Source organism: Protopterus annectens, chromosome 2.part1 (genome assembly GCF_019279795.1).
Source record: "Protopterus annectens isolate FY-2018-M chromosome 2.part1, PAN1.0, whole genome shotgun sequence".
NCBI classification, from domain to species: domain Eukaryota; kingdom Metazoa; phylum Chordata; order Ceratodontiformes; family Protopteridae; genus Protopterus; species Protopterus annectens.
In genome coordinates, this window is record NC_056729.1 from 1,028,567,370 (window position 1) to 1,028,590,834 (window position 23,465).

The window sequence follows — 23,465 nt, forward strand, 5'->3', positions numbered from 1 at the left end:
AATCACAGTCCTGTAACAGCAACGAGCAGATAGCAGTTGTAACTTTTCAGAATGAAGCAGGAATTATAGGTTTACACAAGTTCGGCAGCAAAATACAGTTTGGAATGATTTAAACAAACAACTGATGTTTAGTGTTTACATACAGTAATAAGGCAGCAGTTGTAGGATTCTGTAAATGAAACTCACGCTAGCAAGCAGCATCAAAATGAAACACTATCCATACAGGCAATGCAACACACCAAATACAGCAACACATTTAGATGTTTATAGTAGGAGGAGAGTAAATGTAGTATAATCTAGAGACTAGCTCAGTAATTTAAACAATGGGCCAAATGCAATGTTTTCTGCATGCAATGAACAGCGAACACTGAAGTGACCTATAAAACCTATTATTTGACCACAATGTGTGTCAGTACATAACTCATTATTTAGAGTGCTATTCGCATGCAATATACAGCAGACACTGAAATTGCTCTGATAAACCTGTATATTGTCAATATTCAGTGTCAGCAACTAAAAACCACTTAGCAGAAATGGCCTATGGTGCATGAGGCTAGTTAAATTAAATACAGTATATAGTGATTATGTTTTTTGTGTTAGGCTGCAAAAGCCTGCACTATCTGGACTAGCAAATTGATCACAAACAACCAGGGCTATGTGGAATAGCTGTTAACTAAACAGTCTTAGGTTCCGAGCGTAAGAACATCCGAAATTACATATATAGAGCTTACAAATATGGTTCACTGCTTACAATTCAAGCATACCAGAAATAAGAATATCAGGCGTGCCTTCGCTGAAGGTTGAACTGGCACCTCGGCGTTCGTAAAAATCTACTGCCAATCATTAGCGGACCGGAGTTCTGCTGTGGCGACCCCTAACTGGGAAAAGCCGAAAGACAACAAGAATCACTTACCAATGCACAAAGCCAGCAGCCTATGGCAAGACAGGAGTGGAAAGGATAAGAAAGTATTTTAAAAAATGGTGCCACAGGTAGTGGCGTTGCTATAAAGATTCTGGGGGTGCAGGGCAGGTGAAAGGAGGGGGAGGGGCAAGTGAGAAGGCAGGAGTAGGGGATAAAGGGAAGAGAACAGAGTTGAGGGGGAGGGGGTATGAGGCAGGGAAGAAATGGAAATAGAGCTGAAGGAGAAGAAAGAAGACCAGCCAGCAAGGAACAATCAGTAAGCAGGGAGCAAGCTTAAAGGTAAGGAAGGCACAGGGGTAAGGGATGGGGTCTTTATGTATATCAAGTAAAAGATAAGAAGGATGTTCACTGGGGGTAAGGAACCACTCACAGGGTAGCCTTATAGAGACTGAGCTGTTGGCTTACTATGTATTGGCTGAGACTATGTTATTAACTTAAAATATAGTGACTGGAATAGTAATGTTAGTCATGGGGAGCTGGCAAAGGACGTATGCTGCCACCTGGTGGCCAGACTGAGAAAACTATAGAATAAGGAAGAGCAGAGAAGGGAGTAGGAAAGGAGCCAGGAGAATAAAGGGATATAGGGCTGTAGTAGGCTGCTAGCGAGTGCACGGTAGGTGAGGTAGAACAGTGTAAAGAAAAAAAATGCAAGGACTGTAGTATTTAACACAGGGTTACATACAAGTTTTAAATTCTATATGTTGGAGTAGGCTGAAGTGGAGAGGAAGCACTGCATGATCTCGTTTTGGTGGTTCAATTCAACGGCTGGAAGTCTGGAGTTTAAGTTGAATAGAGGGAGACACCTGGGGTAGCGCAGCTGTAGTGAGCAAAGCATGAAGCCAGCTGCCTACAGCAGAACAGGAATGGAAAGGATAAGAAAGTTTTTTAAAAAATCAGAAAAATTTAAAAAATTAATGCAGCTGGTGGCAGTGATTTACACAGAAGGGTGGTTCTGTAAATCATTCAGCTGCTTAAATCACAATGCAGACATTTCCGGGGAGCACATGACTCATTGTCATATGCCCCAGGAGCATCTGAGATGGCCAGGGAGACAGCCCACTCTGATTCTATAACTTTGTGGTAAGCAGTGCAGTAGGGCTGTTTAAGAATTGGAAACCACCAGAGGTAAAAAGTTTTGTTTTCATGGTAAGATTTTTGAATCCTGGCCTCAATGTGTACAAAAAAGGTCTACTTCAGTAGACCAAAATTCCATTTAATCAAATCTTACTTAACCAAGGCGACAACACCGAAACCTTTTTTCAACAAACCATCACTTCACTGGAATTTTAATTAAAAAGGAGGCAGTTGGCCAACATTAAAAACACACACACACACACAAGCATGTCAAACCCACCCAAGGGGTGGGGCTTTACTCCCCACACCCCCCAAACTAAATATACCAACTCTGAGATCACACTGTTGTGGGGAAAAGGACAAATTTCCCAATTTTGTCTAACTGCTTCCTTTCCTGGATTAAAATTCCAGTGATGTGAACATTCGTTGAAATAGGATTTCTATGTTGTCATCTTGGTTAAATAAGGTTCGATTAAATGGAATTTCGGTCTACTGAATTAAACCTGTACAAGAAACAGTTTCAATTTCTAAAGCTTCCTGCATCTCTGTCAAAAGCACATGTACAGATTATTTCTTTGTTGTTTATTGTTTACAAGATATGCAGTTTCCATGCTATAAGATTTACTGGAAGCGACAACCAGAGATTTCACATAGCTTTTATGTTTTTTTTCAGAAAACATAAAGTTTAAAGCTCCTTAATACAGATTTTCTACATTTCCCATCTTTACACTGTCTTTCACTGAAAGACAATTCCAGGTTTCAAAGAGGCAATCACAATGGTAACTACCATGACAACCAGCAAAAAGGGAGGGGGATGGGTCTGAAAGGTATAACATTCTTCAGATGGAGGAAGGTAAACCAGGCAAGCTTTAGAGAAAAGCTAAAAACAAGGACGGCAGAACTGCAGATCATGGCTGTGAAAGATTAAGAAGTGCAAACAAAGACAAAAGAGTAGGATTCATAGTTGGTTTGTGTGATGCACAGTGCAAAGGAGCACTGATAGCAGGCAGGCATAGGGTGTGGGCAGTTTAGAGACTATATGTATGAAAGGACACAGCTTGAAACTGTGTGATATGCAGCTCAAGTCTATGAGTGTATAATGAAATATAAATGAGAACTCTCATGCAAGTAAGCAACACAGAAGTTGCAAATGCAGGACACCAACACAAAAAAGCAATAGAAAGGTAACAGTGGTGATGCTGCATACCCATATTCAGCTAGACTGAGTGCAGTGATTTATGGAGTACAGGCATGAGCTCTGTTAGGCACAGCAGCAGATTTAGCTCAACAATGTGTGTTAAAGCCTACAAACAACTTCGTACTGGCAATGCTGCATGTCATGGCTGCCCACTTGAGCACAAATGATAACAGGTAGCTTAGCACGTATCATCACTGATAGAGCAGTAGATAATTAGTCGCTTTAAAGTTGACAGAGATATACTACAGCACCTAGTCAAACTGTATGGCCCATGAGCAGAAAAGAGGAATATGTCTGGTATTCCCATTCTTGTGACCACAAAAGTTTGTTTAACATTACCCATTTCCAGCAGCATACAGTGACACTCTAGGTATGTCAAAGGCCTCTACCTCACAAACACTTCAGTTCCTTGCAGCATGTAAACAAGCCTATCTGGTTCTCAGGGAGCGCAGAGCAGAGAACCAACACCACGTGTGTATTCTATCAGACTGTATACTTCCATGAGGTTCGGGATACCATAGACTGCACTCCATGTTACTATGGTCCCACCTGGTCTAGCAAGGCTGAGAACATAAATAAGAAGGGCTACCACTACCTGAACTGGTCTGTAATGTCCAGAGAATTATCTACAATGTACCCAGGCAGTTCACATGATTCACAAACACAGCAACAGATCATGTAAAGGGAGCTTCCCAGATGGTCACATTGTTCATAGCTGCATACACATAGTATGCAGAATGGTCTAGTGTAGCACATTGAAGCCCTGACAAAGTGGCAGTGAATGATTCACAATTGTTGGTCATGACACACACAAGGCAGAGTAATATGATGCATGCTGTAACACTTGGGTTATGCAGGGCTGGGGATGGTCTGATGGCACTGTGCATCAGACATCAACAAACCCACATGGGATGGGGGTGGGTAGGGCAAAAACATCATATGCACAGTTGGGGGCATAGTGCCAACTGAGTAGATAAGGTCGTAGAAATTAACTACAGTAGCCATACACTGCTGGGTGTCCGAGATCACATATTGCAGTTAATGGGTTGGAATGTCACTATGGGACCACTGACAGCATGCATTGTGCAGCTGTCCAATGGTAGCGACAGAGCTGAACCACAACATCTTGTGAAGACCACCCAGATGAAAAATCCCCTGGCTGTAGCCTAAGGACTTTCTCTGAGCATGATCTGGGATGCCAAGTCATGTGATGGCATGTGACACCAAGGGTGCATCTGCAGTGCTCTGTATTCGCTGACATGTGACAACTTGTTGATCTCTATCTAAAGTTCAGACCCTCCCATGGCCGTCCTTGGCTACAACGTAGTCATAATGTTTCACATGTAAGCAACATTCACTACCAGCTACCTCAGTAGCAGTATTGTCTCACTGTGCTGATACTTTGAATCACTCTACAGTTGGGTCCATGACTTCTTGGATCCCTCAGAGTAGCTGCTTGTGCCTGCAATTACACATCATTCTCCAGACTTGTGACGTTATCCAGGCATTGTCTCCCTTGGGTGGTAATTTGCTAATCTATACACAAGCAAACAAAACATGTCATTTATTGGTGTTAGTGGTCAACTACCCAATGCATGGGTTAATAATACTCATGGCCTCTTCCCACTGCATCCACCTGTGTAACAGCTGCAGTTACTAGTTTTGGCACTCTTAGGTGGTACTGCACCCTGCAGTTATGTTGAGCCAACGCAGACCCCACCTTACATATTCAATAGTATCTCGTGCAATATCCTGTAGCCACTGCAGTCCCCCAAATGGATACACAAGTGCTCTGTGACTGTGTGGTGGTCCTGCATGAGGCACATGTGGCATCTGAATGACTCCAGATCTTCACAAATTTACATAAATGCATGTTGTATTATCACCACTATGTGCAGCATATCTGAGGTGTAATACCAATATGTGATTCAGCCTTGCATATGTGTCAAACTACTAATAGGTTCCTAGGTGTTTACTAGGCTAACAACCACAAGGGCATTTTTAAGCCTAGCCATGCATCCCAAATCTTTGACAAGTTCTGGTACCCTTGATATGTGTAAGCAGGGGACTGGGAGATGAACCATTTGATGCCTGTCTCCTTTAGAGACATAGGTGACAAACCAATTGGGTTAGAGAGGAACACTGTTTCACATGGATGGCGAGCATGTTCTAAAGAAGCGATAGTCTCTGGGATACATACCTGTCTCTCCAGCAGGTCCTATTTATATCACAGGCAATGTTTTAGTCTTTAGAATAGGTAATTCTGGTGCTGTATGTTTTGCGAATAAGCAGGAGGTCCATCAGGGTGGGGTATGACAATGCCTTTTAAGCCAGGCATAGATCTCTTACTAAGCAAGCATTATCTATCCACTCTTTTCATCAGACATAGGCAACCTTAACTCATAAAGAAATGTGCAAATGTCAGGACACAGTCGTCATTAATTTCACAGGGTGGGAGAGGGGGTGGTGCTACTGGAGGGCATGAGTGACAGAAAAAGAAGTGTGTGTGTGTGTGTGTGTGTGTGAGTGAAAAACCAGGTTGACAGCAAGTATGCATTGTCAGGGCTGGTATCATCAAATGTAAAGAAGTCAAAGATGTATATACTTGTGTGTGCGTATATGATGGCATGGGAAAGATGAGGTGTACTGTGTGTGGGAACACAACCAAAGCAGCTGTGCTAGCACTATGTCCTGGCATCCTGTACAGGTGTGAGACATGCATGGTAGAGTATTCAGTTCACCTCTGACACCACCATCATGTGAGCTACCTCTGCCAGGAGTTGCACTGCTAGTTCCATAATCCTGGTTGGACATTGGGGTGCTTCCTGAATGACAACAATGTCTGTTCAATGAGGTCTCATCACAACTATGTCCATGGCCACATCCATTTGGTCTACCATGTGTAGGTATGAACACTTCAGTCATTGGTGGAGCAGTGGCAGTAGCACTACTACAGGAGTGGGGTCTGCCACGGCCATGTTGGATAACATTTGACAATGTAGTGGCTCTTTGTCCACTTGGATTGTGACCCTCCACAAGCAGATGTTCCATAATAGACGATGCACATTCCAGTGTGTCAGTCATCCAGTCTAAGGACTCACACACACACATGGTTCATGCAGCCTCATATCTCAGAATGCATGACAGCAGTACTCTATCTCTTTTGAGGCCCTTGTGGAACTTGCCTGCACTTCCATTACAGCTCTACACATATGTTGGTACCAAATGACAGACCAACATCTAGTATAGGGTGGAAAGCATGCCTCCTCTGAGCACCTCTACTGATACCCCTTTGTGATATTTCAACCTCATGATGGCTAGGGGGAGAGACAATTGCAGCTCTGCACTTGAGGTAACCACACTACCCTGATCAAAAGTGTCACCTTCAACTTATCCTATGTCATGTGGCTCTGTGTTATGTGTACTTGTAGGCTTACTGGCTGTGTCCAAGCTCAGGGGAGGGGATGTGGGAGCCACAACCTCAGTATCAAACATAGGCTCCGCAGTCCCAGATTGAGCCTTTTCATCACTGACATCATCATCAGAGGCTGCCAATATTCCTCAGGCAGTAGGAGTTACACAGCACCAGAGCAATATCACCTGTGATTATACCAATAAAACAGAAAAAAAAGAGAAATACCAGGAAAAAAATATGATCAGATAAATGTTATGCAACCCTGAGTAAAGCAATAATAGAAATAGATGCACATACAAGTAAAACTTTCAGTAAGGTAGATTTTAAGTTCAATATATATATAGGTTTACTATCAAAATTGCGAAAGGCAAAACAATTTCGAAGTAAACCATCAAAAATAGAATCATGACCTCATTACGATGTCGAATCAGTTGATCAATGTAGCAGTTTCAGCATTGGCTTCGAAAACATCACGTGATATCCATATAGGAGCTCATGTAAACAAACTTCTATACAATATGTTTTTTCTGCACTCCCACACCCCCCTTTTAACAATATATTCCAACTCCGAGTTCACACTACAGTGGGATATGGATTAATTTCCAAACCTCACTGTACCGCGATCTCAGTACAGTTTGTCAAACACTTAAAGCCGAATACACTATTATGTTCGCATAAGTGTGTTCAACGTTGCAATACATTCAATATTTTGTGAACGACAATCTGATGTTCAGAATAATAACTGCACCGATTGTCATTTGCAAAAATGAGAGTAAACTATATATATATATATATATATATATATATATATATAGTTTCACTTCTTATCGTCGAAATCTCATTTCATTGAATTTCAAAACAGCGAGACCAAACTGTCGAAAGCTCATTTCATCGAAAACTCATAATATCGAATCTCAAATCATAGAAAACTGCAAAGCAACTAGAAATAACATCCCAGACACTGTTTATTACATTTATACAGGTGGACAAGCCCCTACACCCCCAAGTGGGATCCCACCCTCCAAAAATTAAATATACCAACTCCAAGGTTGCACTACAGTGGGGTTAGGAAATTACCTTTTGCCCCCACTGTAGTGTGACCTTGGAGTTGGTATATTTAATGTACAGGGGGTGTGGGGGTGGATCTCCCCACATGGCGGGTGCAGGGGGGCTTGCCCCCCTTCATAAAAATAGAAAAACTCTGTGGGATGTTATTTCTAGTTGCTTTGTAGTTTTCAGTGATTTGACATTCCATGTTATGAGTTTTTGACTTGATTTGATTTGGTCTGTTTGATGAAATGAGATTTCAACTATATGAAACAAAACCATACACATATATATATATATATATATATATATATATATATATATATATAAATATATATATATATATATATAAAATAAATTATGTAGGTACTTGTGAAGCAACAATACCAGATATGCATAGACAAACAAACTGGAGATGGCTAGAGATATGATAAGCATTAAGCAAAAGATGATACATGAAAGGCAAACCTATTTATAAATCTAAAAACTGATTTTATTAAAAAAAAAAAAATATATATATATATATATATATATATATATATATATATATATATATATATATATATATATAATACCTGGAGAATCAGCAGTAGGCACCCTTTGGTTTTCCTCCACCTTTGCCCACACATCCATCACTGCCCTGGGCAACTCCTCTGAGATGCCTGGATCTTTTACAGTTGACATGAACTTCTCCAACTCAATGATTGGTGGGCTGGTATCAGCACCACCCCCATAGCTCTCTGTTCCCGTGCAACAGCAAGCACTCTCTTTTTTTGCCTTTATCATGTTACTGGTCTGATAGCTGATAGACTGGTAATAATGGCAGTGGGCACGCATAGCATTCACATCATTGACCACCTGCTGCCACTTACAGTCGCAGAAGGGCTTTTGAGCTAAAGTTTTCACTAAGATGCATGAGCCATGTTGATGGAGGGTATGGAGTATTACCTCATTCTCAGCATCTGAAAATGCAGATTTATTTGGACTGGCAGTTTTTGTTGCCACATCCCCTGTACTAAAGTAAAAAAAAGAGAGTTAGCTGACAAGCAACAGCGGCTGTGCACTTACAAGATACTCTACAGTGGGCAAAAAAGTATTCATTTATGGAGGCATCATCATTTAAAATTTGTAAATAATTTATATATGAATACACACATCTAACACATGACTGTAAAATCTGCGACCCCCATGGCAATAACAGGACTGAATAAGGGGAAATAGATTAGTTCAGGTCCAGAATATATAACAGCATTAACAATGAAACAAGTGTATGAATGAACTCAAACTCAAAAAACAAAAATAGCGAGAAATGTAGGAATAGTCATGATCAACACCACGGACCTTATACACAAATTTATTAAGTTAGCGCTTTCGGAGGGAACAATGTCTCTCCTTCTTCAGACAAAAGTAAAAGCCATAAAACTGTAGGCTTAAATACCACAATCCATTGGCTAATTACATTAATTAGCAAACACAATCCACATGTATTTAAAGAACTCCTGACATTAAAACCACAAAGAGACCCATATATAAAAATATATAAAAAAATGTGTGTGTGTATATATATATATATATATATATATATATATATATATACACACACATACATCTTTTACAACCATTACAATTCCCAAACTAGATGCTTGGTCAAACCAATCAACACTATTTCATAAAGTACATTAAAACACATTAAAATTGAGTGTTAAACAATATATTACAAATACAGTTATGTTTAGCTATTTGTTGTTTATTACAATCGTGTTCTAAGAACTGAATTTTAACTGAATGAACAAACAATTTGCAAGACAATGAAAGGCTTTACCCAAAAAGTAGAATAAAAGACTTTGCCAAAAATAAGACTAAAGTCACCTTCTCATAGTGAGATGTTTGAGTATACTACTAAAAGAAACTGATTCGTTTACACCAGGATAATTGTAAGCAGCAGTTCGAATCTGCCAAAAAAGTTCTTCCATCTCCAAACGAACCTGCCATTGTTCACCCCTTATAGCAATATCAATATGTTGAAGGATACTAAATTTGAAATTATGGCCTGTATTTTCCATTATGTGCTTAGCCAGAGTGTTGGTGGAATCTTTCTTGCTGATAGCATAATAATGCTCATAAATGCGCTGCTTTAATCTCCTTTCCGTTTTCCCTATGTAGAAAGCGGTGCATTTATCACAGCAGGCAGCATATACAACACTTCTGGTATCACAAGTGTATTTACCTTTTATGTTGAAAATTCTATCCTTAATTTTAATTTTGGAACCAACATAAACATGTTTGGACTGGCTACAGGACCCACACTTGGCCATCCCTGTGTTTCTAATATACTTGTTAGAATGCTTAAATTCAAGTATAGATTTGAGATTTTGCCCACGCCTGTATGTGATTTGAGGTTTTGCTCCAAACATACTAAACAGGACCCTGTCCCCAATAATGAGGGTCCAGTTTTTGTAAATTAGCTCTCTAATTTGTGAGTGATCAAGACTAAAGGTACATAGAAAACTTGTCCTGAAGGTTTGATCACGAAGCTGGTGTTTGGGTGCAATTTCCTTATCTGTTCCCAGTTGGTTCTGCCTATTAAAATTGCACAAAATCGGTTTGAAATGACCCATTTGTCATTTGTTAATTACTTCAGATGAAATATTAACAATCAATGTGGGCGGATAGCCTCTGTTGGTGAACATGGTTGCTAAATGGTCACATTCCTCTATGAAGTCTTTTTCATCAGAGATCATCCTAGCCGCCCTTACCATTTGTCCTTTTACGACCGCTTTTTTCTGATGGAAAGGATGACAGCTGGTGAAATGCAGGAAATCGTTAGAATAAGTGGGCTTCCTGTATATAACACTCTTGTACCTGGAATTAGGGATATCCTTAGATAAAAGAATATAAAGGAAATTGATATTATGTTCATGTAAATTATAAGTGAACTAAAGAAATTCAGTCATTGAAGAAATATTAGAAATAAAAGTTGGTGAACCTTTCCAAATTAAAAACATTATTATGTTATCAGCAAGAAAGATTCCACCAACACTCTGGCTAGGCACATAATGGAAAATACAGGCCATAATTTCAAATTTAGTTCATAGGTTCATACTAGGCTATCTGCCCGAGGGCATTTACAAGCCTAGCCCATAGTTTTGTGGCTTACGCCACCCCTTTAGTATGGGGAACTATACTCATTATTTTGCTGTGCCTCTGTCGAGCAGTGACACTGAGGTTATCCCTGGGGTATATCTGCGATCTCCCATCCATTGATCAAGATTTCTCTTGAACAAGGCCAGCGAGGTGCTCTGCCTCACATATACCGGGATTTTGTTCCACAGCATAGGGAGTCTTTGGGAGATGAATCTATCCCTCCAGCACGTCCTATTAATAGCCGTGTCGAGGTTTAAGTCTCCCGCCCTTGTGGCTCTGACGGATCTAGATTTTTTGAGGTGAAGCATATTCATCAAATCTGGGTTTGACATGGCCTTGTATGTCAGGCAAAGGTCACCTCTGAGCAAGCAGTAAGTGACTGAATAGAGCTGGAGTTCTTTCGGTCGGGCAGCATAGGACAGATTTTTGAGACCCTTTATCCTTTTGGTGAGGAACTTTTGTGGCCTCTCCAGCTGCTGCAAGTGTCGGGTTAGATACATTCCGAATGGGGCATTGTACTCAATCATTGGTCTGATGAGTGATGAGTTTAGGGAGACTATGACCTCCCTTGATCTAGATGTGAATCCCTTCATGATAAGGTGGGCAATGTAGAAGGTCTTCCTAACTATTTTAGCTACATGGGTGTCGAATGACAGGCTACTGTCAACCTGGGTCCCCAGGTCCCTGATAACTTCTTCTGTGCTCAGTGGATTGCCACCTATATGGTAGCTAGGGGTAACCTTGTTTTTCCCGAAGGGTATGACTATGCATTTTGGCATTTAACTTTAGGCCATGGCTCTGGCACCAGTTATCCGTTTCTGTGAGACCCTTCTGAAGGATATCTGTGTCAGATGTGTTTTCGACTATGGCCCAGTTTGCAGTCATCTGCAAACTTTGTCGCCATAACCCTCCTGTGTTTGCTTGTACTTGGAAAAGTAGATGCCAAACAAGAGTGGAGCCCAGGACTGAGCCCTGTGGGACACCACTTGTGACAGGCTTTGAGTCTGACATGGCGCCAGCAACTCTGACCCTGTGGGTTCTGTCCTCAGCCAGTTTGCAACCCATCTTGTGATGTATGGGTTAACATTTAAGCTGATGAGTTTTTCAATGATACCCAGTGGGGTATTGTATCGAAGGCCTTCGCCAGATCGAGGTAGGCTGTATGGACTGCCTTTCCTCATCAATGGCTTTGGTGACTGTTTGAAAAAGTCAACCAAGTTTAAAAGGCATGGTCTGCCTTTGACAAAGCCAAACTGGGTTGGATCCAAAGTCTGCAAATTCCCTATGTCTTTATTTATGAGGTCCATTATGATCCTCTCCATGGCTTTGCAGATAAGGCTTGTCAAGCTAATGGGCGGTAATTTCAGGGTCGGTGGAGGCACCGCCTTTGTGAAGTGGGACCACAGTTGCAGTGCGCCACTCCCTGGGTAAGTATCCAGAGGTGAGACTATGATTAAACAGCTGTCCTAGCTGTGGGTTTAATTCCTCGTTGAGTTCGTGGAGCACACAGCCGGGGACACCATCAGGTCCCATGGATGCTGTGTTTTTTGCTTTGGAGAGAGCAGTTCTCACTTGGGCGTTAGAGATGTTTGGGGGGCTGCAATCGTTTGGTATAGATATCTCTCCTTTTGGGGGGGGGGGGAGAAATTTGCACTGAACCTGTCAGCCAGTATGTTGGCAATGTCTGTAGGATCAGTAATCTTCACATCATTTTGAACTAGTTCTGAGCATATCTGGGAGTTTCCTCCCAGGTTTCTAACATAGCTAAAGAAGGCCTTATCTTTGTCTTTCGAGTCTTTAGCTATTTTTCTCTCAAAATTTGCTTTGGATGATTTTATGAGAGCTCTTAGTTTTTTACTTATAGTGATCAAAGGTGTCTTACCTTTTAAGGATTTTGCTCTATCTTGTAGTAGCTTCCTCCTTTTGTTGTAGAGTTTGTTTATGGCTGGGGTCCACCAGACTGGACGCTTGCCTTTGGTACAAAGAGTCTTTGTTTTGCTTGGGATTGCCTTATCCATGCAGTCCTGAAGGTGCTGGTAGAAGACATTTGTAAGTGATTCAGCGACTTGAGTACTGTTTTCCATGACTCTGGGGCCTTAAAGGAGACCACACTAGTCTTTAGAAGTGTGAAGTCGGCTTCGAGAAGTTCTTTACTGTGGTCTTTTTATTTCAGGTGGGGTGGGATGAGGACCTCCAGCAAGATTAGTTTGTGATCTGATCTCACCAGTGAGGGTATACTTCGGTGTTCACACATTAATATACCATAAAGTTGCCAGTGGGTTAGAAAGTATGTTTTCTCCCTCTTGTGGGGATGGTGACTAGTTGCTTTGCAGTTTTCAATGATTTGAGATTCCATGTTATGAGTTTTCAACGATTTGGTCTCGCTGTTTTGAAATTCGATTAAATGAGATTTTGACTAGGTACTTGTGAAGCAACAATACCAGATATGTAGACATATATATATATATATAATACCTGAGAATCAGCTAGTATGATGGTTTTTTGCCCACACATCCATCACTGCCCTGAAGGCAATTCTCTGAGATGCCTGATCTTTACAGTTGACATGAACTTCTCCAACTCTACGATTGGTGGGCTGGTATCAGCACCACAGCAAGCACTCTTTTGCCTTATCAGTTACTGGTCTGATAGCTGATAGACTGGTAATAATGGCAGTCATACATTCACATCATTGTCCACCTGTTGCCACCAGTCGCAGAAGGGCTTTTGAGCTGTAAGATGCATGAGCCATGTTGATGGAGTGCACGGACTAGTACCTCATTCTCAGCATCTGAAAATGCAAGTTTATTTGGACTGAAAGTTTTTGTTGCCACATCCCCTGTACTAAAGTAAAAAAAGAGAGTTAGCTGACAAGCAACAGCGGCTGTGCACTTACAAGATACTCGGGCAGAACCAGCTTTCTTATGTAATACAAGTAAATTTGATCATACTAATATCAACCATTAAATCTTCCTTACAAAAGAACATTGTAAACTGCAGACAGCATTTCATCATCTCCTTAGTTTATCCTTTTTAGGGGTCTAGCAGGTTTAGAATTTGGCAGAGCCTGGTGCCCCAACCTTAGCCCAATTGAGAGGTCCAGTCCACCTACAGCAGGCAGAGGAGCAAACCCATGTGACCACAGGGCTGTGAGGCCCCATCCTACCAGTGGTTATGTCAGACTATTTAACAACCTTACCATAGAACATTTTTGGAAATGTCACTTTAACATTGCAACTTCTCCTAAGTTAGAGATGTGATCACAACCTCAGAGCAATGTTTGCAACAAACGCATGGAAACTTTGAGAAACATCAGGGTGTCCCTACAAAATAGGGACAAGACTGCTCAAAGTGATGGCCAGGAAACATTGTGAAAGGACCTACATGATACCATGTACATGCTGTAGCATTACAAGAGCAATTATTCAAAAGTCGTCTTCTTTTTCTTTCGGCTGTTCTCATTAGGGGTCGCCACAGCAGATCATCTGTTTCCATCTCTTCCTGTCCTTTACATCTTTCTCTATCACACCAACCACCTGCATGTCTTCTCTCACCACATCCATAAACCTTAACGTAGACCTTCTTCTTTTCCTCTTACCTGGCAGCTTCATCCTTAGCATCCAACCCATATAACATATTGGTCTTACTATGCAAGCATCATAGTCCATGGGGACTCCTGTCTGATCTCTGCTCATCAAATTGAAATAAGAAAGGGCTCAGAGCTGATCCTTGATGTAATCCCACCTCCACCTTAAATGCATCCATCACTCCCACCACAGAGTGTGGCTAGCTAATTGCTTAAGTGTGACCCACTAGTAGTACTGCACTACTCAAACATTCTCACTACCCGAAGGTGACTTTAGTCTTCAGAGTTGGGCTTACAGCACCATCTGTTATTACCATGACTGATTTAGGTGATAAAACTTTATACCATTTTTGCAAATATGGCTTTATGTTGTTCACATGAAAATTCAGTTACTTACAAATGCATAAAGTGTGTGAGGAACAAAGAAAGAACACACACTTGTATTGCACAGATTTGTTTGTACTGTAATATGCTTCAGTAGTTTAATTTGGTATATGTACTCTTCTTTTTGTACCTTATAATGTCGATTTTGGTTTAACAAATTGTTAATGGTAATGCCATGGGTTTACAATTGTAATGGTTGTAAAAGATGTATATATATATATATATATATATATATATATATATATATATATATGTACACATTTTTTTATATATTTTTTATATATGGGTCTCTTTGTGGTTTTAATGTCAGGAGTTCTTTAAATACATGTGGATCGTGTTTGCTAATTAATGTAATTAGCCAATGGATTGTGGTATTTAAGCCTACAGTTTTATGGCTTTTACTTTTGTCTGAAGAAGGAGAGACATTGTTCCCTCCGAAAGCGCTAACTTAATAAATTTGTGTATAAGTGTATGAATGACACTTTTTATCATTTTCTAGAATCAGGCATCTGTTAACAATCCTAAGTGATGTGGGCAGAACACAGCTTTTTATGTAATACAAGTAAATTTGATCATAGTAATATCAACCTTTAAATCTTCCTTACAAAAAGAACATTGTAAACTGTAGACAGCACTCAGTTCATCATCTCCTTTTAGCTTATCCCGGTTAGGGGTCGCCCTAGCGGAACAAAAGTCTGCAGAATGATTGGCAGTGGAGTTTTACAGTGTCGAGTTGCCAGCCCGGCGCCCAACCTTCCACAGAAGGCACACACACTCACACCTTAGCCCAATTGAGAGTGTCCAGTCCACCTATAGCATGTCTGGGTTATGGGAGGAAGCCGGAGCACCTGGAGGAAACCCACGTGACCACAGGGAGGACATGCAGACTCCGCACAGAAGGCACTCCAGCCAAGAATCGAACTGGAGAACCTCTTGCTGTGAGGCAGCAATACTAACCACTGCACCACCGTGACCACCCTCATTTATGTAATAAAAAAGCCAAGACATCCTACAAATAACCCATCCTACCAGTGGTTTTGTCAGACTATATAACAACCTTGCCATAGATCATTTTCGGAAATGTCACTTTAACATTGCAACTTCTCCTAAGTTAGAGATGTGATCACATCCTCAGAGCAACCAAGTAGTATATGTACTCTACTTTTTGTACCTTATAATGCCAATTTTGGTTTAACAAACTGTTCATTTTGTTAATGGTAATGCAGTGGGTTGACATTTCATTTCTGTACAGAGTGCTGTCTGTGTGAAATTAGGAATCCTTAATGTCAACATTTTAAATGGAAAGCTAGAAAGCCAAAGGAGGTGGAGTTTTAATATTTATCAAAGCCATACACACCTCCAGGCTGGTGAAAAGGAATGATGCACAGGAGACACTCCAAGTGCAGTTAACTGTTGACAAAAGACCTATCCAAATCATACCTAGCTACAGAACCACAAGCATGACTCAGGATGCCCACTCCACCTATCTGGATTTGCTTGAATCCATCAAGATTCAACCCTCTACCCTGATCCTGGGTGACTTTAACTACCCAACCATAGAGTGGAAGACCTATTCTAGCCCAAACATGGATGCCCAGAACTTCCTCGACTTCATCAATGCCAATGCATTGGATCAGCTGCTCCATATCCCTACAAGAGGTGAAAATATCCTGGGCATGGTCCTAACCAATATGCGTAGCCACTGTAGCACCCCTACAGTGTTATCCTCCTTGGTAAGATCTGACCATAAAGTGATCACTTTTGAAGTCACCATCTCCCCTAACCCCCCCTTGTCAGGGTCAAACAAAAAAACTTTTCCAAAGGGGATCAGAGCAGGTATAAGCAGCTTCACAGCCACCATCCTTTCAGTTGGAGCTAGCACTAATGTCCAAGCCTACACCAAAAAACTATATGAGCATCTATGGACTCAGCAATACCTGACAGGATCAAATCATCTTCCTCAAGAAAGAGTAAGTCTGTCTGGTGGACATCAGCAATAAATAAACTCTATAATCAAAGGAAAAAAACTACTGAAACTACTAAAGAAGGTGCAGGTACCAAATTGGAAGCAATCTCTCCTTTGTCTGAACAAGTTCACTGGTGAAATCCTCCAAGGCTAACTTCGAGTCCAAATTGGCCACATCCACTAAGGGCAATCACAAGGCATTCTTCACATATGCCCACAATCTCAAAGGTTACACCCAAATCTGCTCTGAACTGGTGGTCAATAACACCACATACACAAACGTCATAGATATAGCCAATCTGCAACCAGGTTCAGTAAAAACTTCACCTCCCTCTCCCATCAGTAAACTAGGACATCCCCAGCACCTGCCCCCCTCACCTCATCACTAGGGAGCAGGTCTTAAATACTCTCTCAAAGGACATACAGTCTCCATGGGACCTGATAACATCCATGGCTGTGTCCTACATGAATTCAGACATGAGCTCTCAGCTCTATTAGGCACCCTATTCCACCAAAGCCTGAGCACCAGCTTCGTCCCAGCTGAATGGAGGACAGCCATTTTTGTCCCCCTACACAAAGCTGGAGTGTCCACTAACCCAGGCAATTATAGGCCCATCAGTCTAACTAGCCTGATCTGCAAGGTCATGGAACACATGATCATGGACCTTATAAACAAGGACATTGGCAACCTCCAAACACTTGACCCCACACAGTTTGGTTTTGTCAAAGGGAGATCATGCCTGTTAAACTTGGTTGACTTCTTCAAAATGGTCACCAAAGCCATGGAGTAAGGGAAAATGGTGCATACCACCTACTTGACCTAGCCAAAGTCTTTGACACTATTCCCCACTCAGGCATAATAGATAAACTCTCCCAGCTAGGCATCAACCTGTATATTACCAGATGGGTAGCTAACTGCCTCACTGATAGAACCCACTCAGTCAAAATAGGAGAAGCCACCTCTAGTAGTAGACCTATAATGAGTGGTGTACCCCAACCCACTCAGTCAAAATAGGAGAAGCCACCTCTAGTAGTAGACCCATAATGAGTGGTGTACCCCAAGGATTGGTCTTGGGGCCTCTAATGTTTGGGGTATACTTTTCTGTGGTGCAGGCCAAGGCCAGTAGTCTGTGGCTGACCAAGTTTGCAGATGACTGCAAGCTGGGCGCTATCTTAAATTCCCCCTAGTGATGTGAACATCCTCCAAGAGGGCCTTACCCAAACTAATGACTGGCGCCAGAAGCATGGCCTCAAACTGAATGCCAAGAAATGCATCATTATCATCTTTGGGGAAAATGGCATCCCCACTAATTATCACATCAATAGCAACGTACTAAGCATGCAATCAGATGTGAGGGACTTGGGCACCCAGGTTGATAGCAACCTGACTTTTGACCACCACTTTGCCTCCATTGTATGGAAGGTTTTCTACATGGCCCACCTCATAAACAAGGGTATTTCATCCAGCAGCAAGGAGGTCATAATATCTCTGTACCCCTCCCTTTTTAGACCTATTATTGAGTACAATGTCCCCTTCGGCATGTACCTTGCCAAGCACATGGAACATCTGGAGAGACCACAGAGGTTCCTTACCAGGAAAATCTAGGGTCTCAAACACCAGTTTTGCCTCCATACCTCTTACACTACCTGCTCCAACTGTGTTAGGTAGCTCCACCCCAGGAAATAGTGCAGTGGTACATATGGGAGTAGTACTAGTGGAGGTGGTGATTTCGTCACCTGTGAAGAACTGGCAGGGCTGGTGGAGGATATGTTGAGGGGCCACAGTTCCCAAATCAGCAAAATTGAGAAAGTCCTGCACTGAATAGCCAAGTCAGTACCTCGTTCAGAAAAAAACAGGTATCTGCAACATTAGACAGTGATGACAGTTCTGAGGGTGAGGACTAGATTCTTGCTTTACTCATTCTGGGCACTGATATGCCTCTTACATCCCCTACCTATCCCCAGTCATGGTGTCCCCAACCTATTGTCCTCCCATTCCTGTTTGTCTTGCTTGTCCTGTATTTCTGCACCAGCAACCTAACTGACCTTAACCACCTAACCATCTTATTCCTTATCACCTTCCCCAACATTCGCCTCGCTTCAGTTAAAAAATAAATAAATAAATAAAAAGAGCACCTCTCCCACAAAAAAATGACACCCTACACATAGCTCTCTGCCTTGCTTATGTGTCTGTCTGATGGTTTACTATCATTACCTTGAAATGCACTTTGTTGACTGGTGGCAAAGCAAAGTACAGTTTCAAATGTGCTAAAGCTTGAATGTCAACGCAGTGAACCAGCATCACTGAACACCAAACAGTGAATTAAATCCACTGGCCACATTTCCATAACAGCAAATGTTGAACCATCGGTATTAACATGATTTGATATGGGGATGTGAAAATGTTTTTACTTTTGACAATTAGGATTGGTGACGTGAAGAAATGATGATGTTCAGTTCAAGGTAATGGTAGTAAACTGTCTCTGACACACTTGATTTGGTCTAATTGACCATGCAACATTATTAAGTTGTCACCCATCCATGTTGTTGTGACTATCCAAATTCATTGAATTATTTGTACAACTACACTTATTTTGTGAAGAAGTGGATAGCTATGGTGATCTCATACCACCCTGCAAATTCCTCAGATTTATTTCTTTGTCCTACCATCTGCTTGTCACCATTTTCACCACTGTCCTATCAACCCTTTTCTTATGTTTAATCTGGTAAAAAAATAGAATCACTCAGCATATGGGCAATGCTTGTTACCTCGCAAGAGCAGTAAATGCAGTTTGACATCCTGTAGCAAAAACCGAAGATTTTACTTTTGACCTCATTATTATGGTTATCTCCATGTAAATGTGTCCAGTCTTGCTGCGCAAACAATCAAACAATACAGACTGATAGCACTACTGGGAAACAGTTACTCTTACAGGCTTATTATCCTGCAGGATGTAACGTACACCTTATGGGATGTTGCAGTTGTCATGACTTTGATAAATCCTGATGCCTACATTTTCCCTTGCTTCAGTCTTTGTCACTATTCTTTCAAATGTGTTATTTTAACTGTGTGAGATCTGAGTTCCTCTGTGGTCTACCTAGATAATGATCAGGTGTGTAGTCATCTTTTTTGTATGGTATCAAGTGTTTGACTCCACAACTATGTCAAACATTATTTAATGTTTGGTTCACATTAATATTTTGTGTTGAACTGTTACCTACATATGTTATTAACCAACCATTGTCTTGCTTGTGTCTTAATCATTGTTCCACCACCCTTCTCCTGCTATCTCACTATTTGTGAACACTGTGTTGTACCGAACATGACAGAATCATTATGATGACAAACCTAAGTGTAACATACCACAAAGATGGCCATAAATGTCCAATAAACCCAATTATTTTATGCCTCACTCCCCCTCATTGTGCTATGGAAAGTCAGACTGATAGCACTATGGAGAGACATATGCTGAACAGGCTGTAGAGCTGAATTTAGGTCATTGCTGTTATGTAGTATGCTGCACGCACACTCCCTTTGTTTCATACTGCCCCTCCAACTGTGTGTTTTGGCACATGACATTTGCCTTCCTTTATGGTGTGATCAACTAATGATCACATCTATAGACTGCTGATGCAGATTGGCAGGTGTTTGAATCCAGCATCAGCTGTAAAATTATGAGCATTCTCTCTCATATAATATGACCTGTTAAAGTATGTTTACTTGTTATTCCCCAAGCAGCATCTGGCTTTGGCCTTTTATGTGCTTCACAGTCATACCAACCTTGCTTCTCCCTTCCTAGAAATGAGTAGAAAACAGAACAAAGATTTACATGTGACAATTATACAACACTAGACATAATTTAAAATAATCACTCCTATACATTTAAAAGGGGGTAAGATTAAATCCTGTGAATTATCATGCATTGTTTTGAATTATATGAAGTATGACAGGTAGATGTTTATCATGTACTGACTTCATTACTCAGTGATGTGACAGAAACAAATAAAATTGTGTAAGGAACACTACATATCTTAAACATGCCAAAGTCAGCATTTGCAAGAACTATGGTCATGTACTACTCATATATAAGGAGTACTTCACTACAGTGATCATGACACATTAAACATTAGCATGGCATGCGTGTGTTGTGAAATGACTCAGAACCGTCTATATGTTTGTGTATGAATGTTGGCATGGAGCATCACAGACCACTGCTAATTCCCGTTCTAAGTTTAAAAAAAAAGTAATGTCAGTGCTTGAATCACTGGTGTATGTTTTAATGGCTTGTTGTACGTAAGGTATGATGAGTTTACTCTGCTGCTGTCTACCATAAATTATATTTGCACTTCTATACATTAGAATTGCAAATGAGATACATTGTTGTGGGGCCTTTGGACACATTACTTGCTGATTGGTATTAAGCAGTTCACTTTCATATATTTGACATGTATGTTTTGTATAGATATTGCAGATTGTTTAAACATTAGGAAATGTTGATAATGACACACCGAGTAATTAATATTTGCATACAACAATACTGAGATCGTCAGTCAAGAATGTTTGATTATCACTCCCCTGTTTGACAGCTGTGATTATCATCCATCATATACAGGGCCAATACTACATAACGTGAAATGGGTAGATATCACTCACACTATAACAATGTCCATGAATTAAAGGAGGTATGAGTTACCTGAGCAGTATGTAATTACTTGTGGCCCACTCATTGCTCTTTTATGTGCTTGTCCAGACATTTTCCTCTTCACCCAGATGTGACGCACACCATCTGCTTTGCAGCACACTGATTGTCATCCTTTCAAATGTGCACTGTCTCACACTTGTAATCAGAATTTTCCTGCAGTGTTTTGGCTGACACAATATACTCTAGATTGTGTAACTACATAGGTAGATGTTCAAATGTAACAGTGACTGACTAGTATGAGTGTGTGTACCTCTAGTGATAGGTACGAATGGCTTTGCCCACAGATCCCTGTGATCTAGGTAGGGGTTCATATCCAGCAATGAATAATTGTGAATTTTCAGCAGTTCACTTACTAATTTACATTAATGTTGCAGATGTTTGTGAGTTATGGTTGTTTACTGTCATACAAATATTACTAATGTGTTGCACAAGGCTCCTTCAAGGCAAAATGTGATGTACAACATGATGCTATAATGCATTCAGAAGTGCATTTTGACAGACTTTTGTATTTCAACATGTGTTAAGTTGTCAGAAGATGAATATAGACAGAATCCAAGTTCAGCATTAAAAAATATTTTAATTCAACCATCCGAAGCAACAACAGGATGCTTACACTTTTCTACATATGACAAGCTCACATCGCTTCTCTTCTGCATCCTCTGTCTCCACCTTGTGATGCAAGATATGAGCACAACATACCCCCCCACACACTACACTAACAATATATAAATTAAACAGAACAAACATGGTAATGAACACTAAATTACATCAACATTTATATTTATGCAACACAGTCCTCAAGCCAACAAGGTATCCTTCTCACACAAGCTGGAAGAATGTGAGGAGGTTCAGGCACTGGTGTCACTGTAGACTGAAGCAGAATGTCCACTGGAGCATCCCTTGAAGCATCACTTGTCTCAGGTGCATTTGACTTAAATAAATGGAAAAAATGCCATTTTTTTTCCATCTGCCAACAAGTAAGTACATGGACCAATTTCCTTTAGAATTTCCACAGGTTGTGAAAATCATGGATGTGCTTTTGGGACATGTGGATTCCGAATACACACCTTGTCCCCTTTGTGAAAATGAGGACGCTGTGCTCCATGTCTAGTATCAGAATACTTTTTCATTTTTGTCTTGAAGAGAAGAAACCCTTTTACCAGCAATATCAGCATGTAACCATGCAGGAAACAGGAGAAGTAAGGATAATGAGGCATGTTCGCATTTTCCGACCAAGAAGCAATTCAAAAGAGGAGACTCCTGTAGAAGCATGTGATGTTGCATGATATACCTGAAGGAATTTTGAGACAACTGGTTTCCAGGCTTTCACTTGTAATATAGCAGACTGTATGCAACCTTTGAGAACACAATGAAATCTTTCAATGGCACCATTTGCAGCTGGATGGTATACTGAGGTATGTATGTGTTGTATATCTCTGTCTGCCAGAAATGCTGCAAAATCTGCAGAGTTAAATTCACATCCATTATCTGATACAATGGTATGTGGATGGCCAAATCGGCTAAAAACTGAAGTGAGGAAGTCTATAACATTTTGAGTAATGACAGAGGCAATGAAGGCAACCTCTGGCCACTTGCTGTGATAATCAGTGAGTGTTAGGGCAAAATGATAATTCCAGATAGCCATTTCAAATGGACCCACTACATCTATGGCCAGCTTTTGCCAGGGTTCAGATGGAAATGGAACTGGTTGTAAAGGTGCCGCTGAAGGAGTGTCAGTCTTGTCAGAAGATTGGCAGAGTTGACAATTTTTAACTTGAGCTGCAACCATGTCATCCACACCTAGCCAACAGTATAGCTCACACAGCTGCTATTTGCTTTTCACCACTCCTTGGTGGCCTTCATGAGCAAGTGTCATCAAAGTGTGGTGCAGAGAAACAGGAGCAATGAGACAAGTGCCATGGAACACAAAGTCATCTTGTGCACAGAGTTCCTCTTGTAATCGGCAGTATGGATGCATGTTTGTGTCCACTGCATTGAGGGGTCTACTTTATGTGCTCAAAATCTG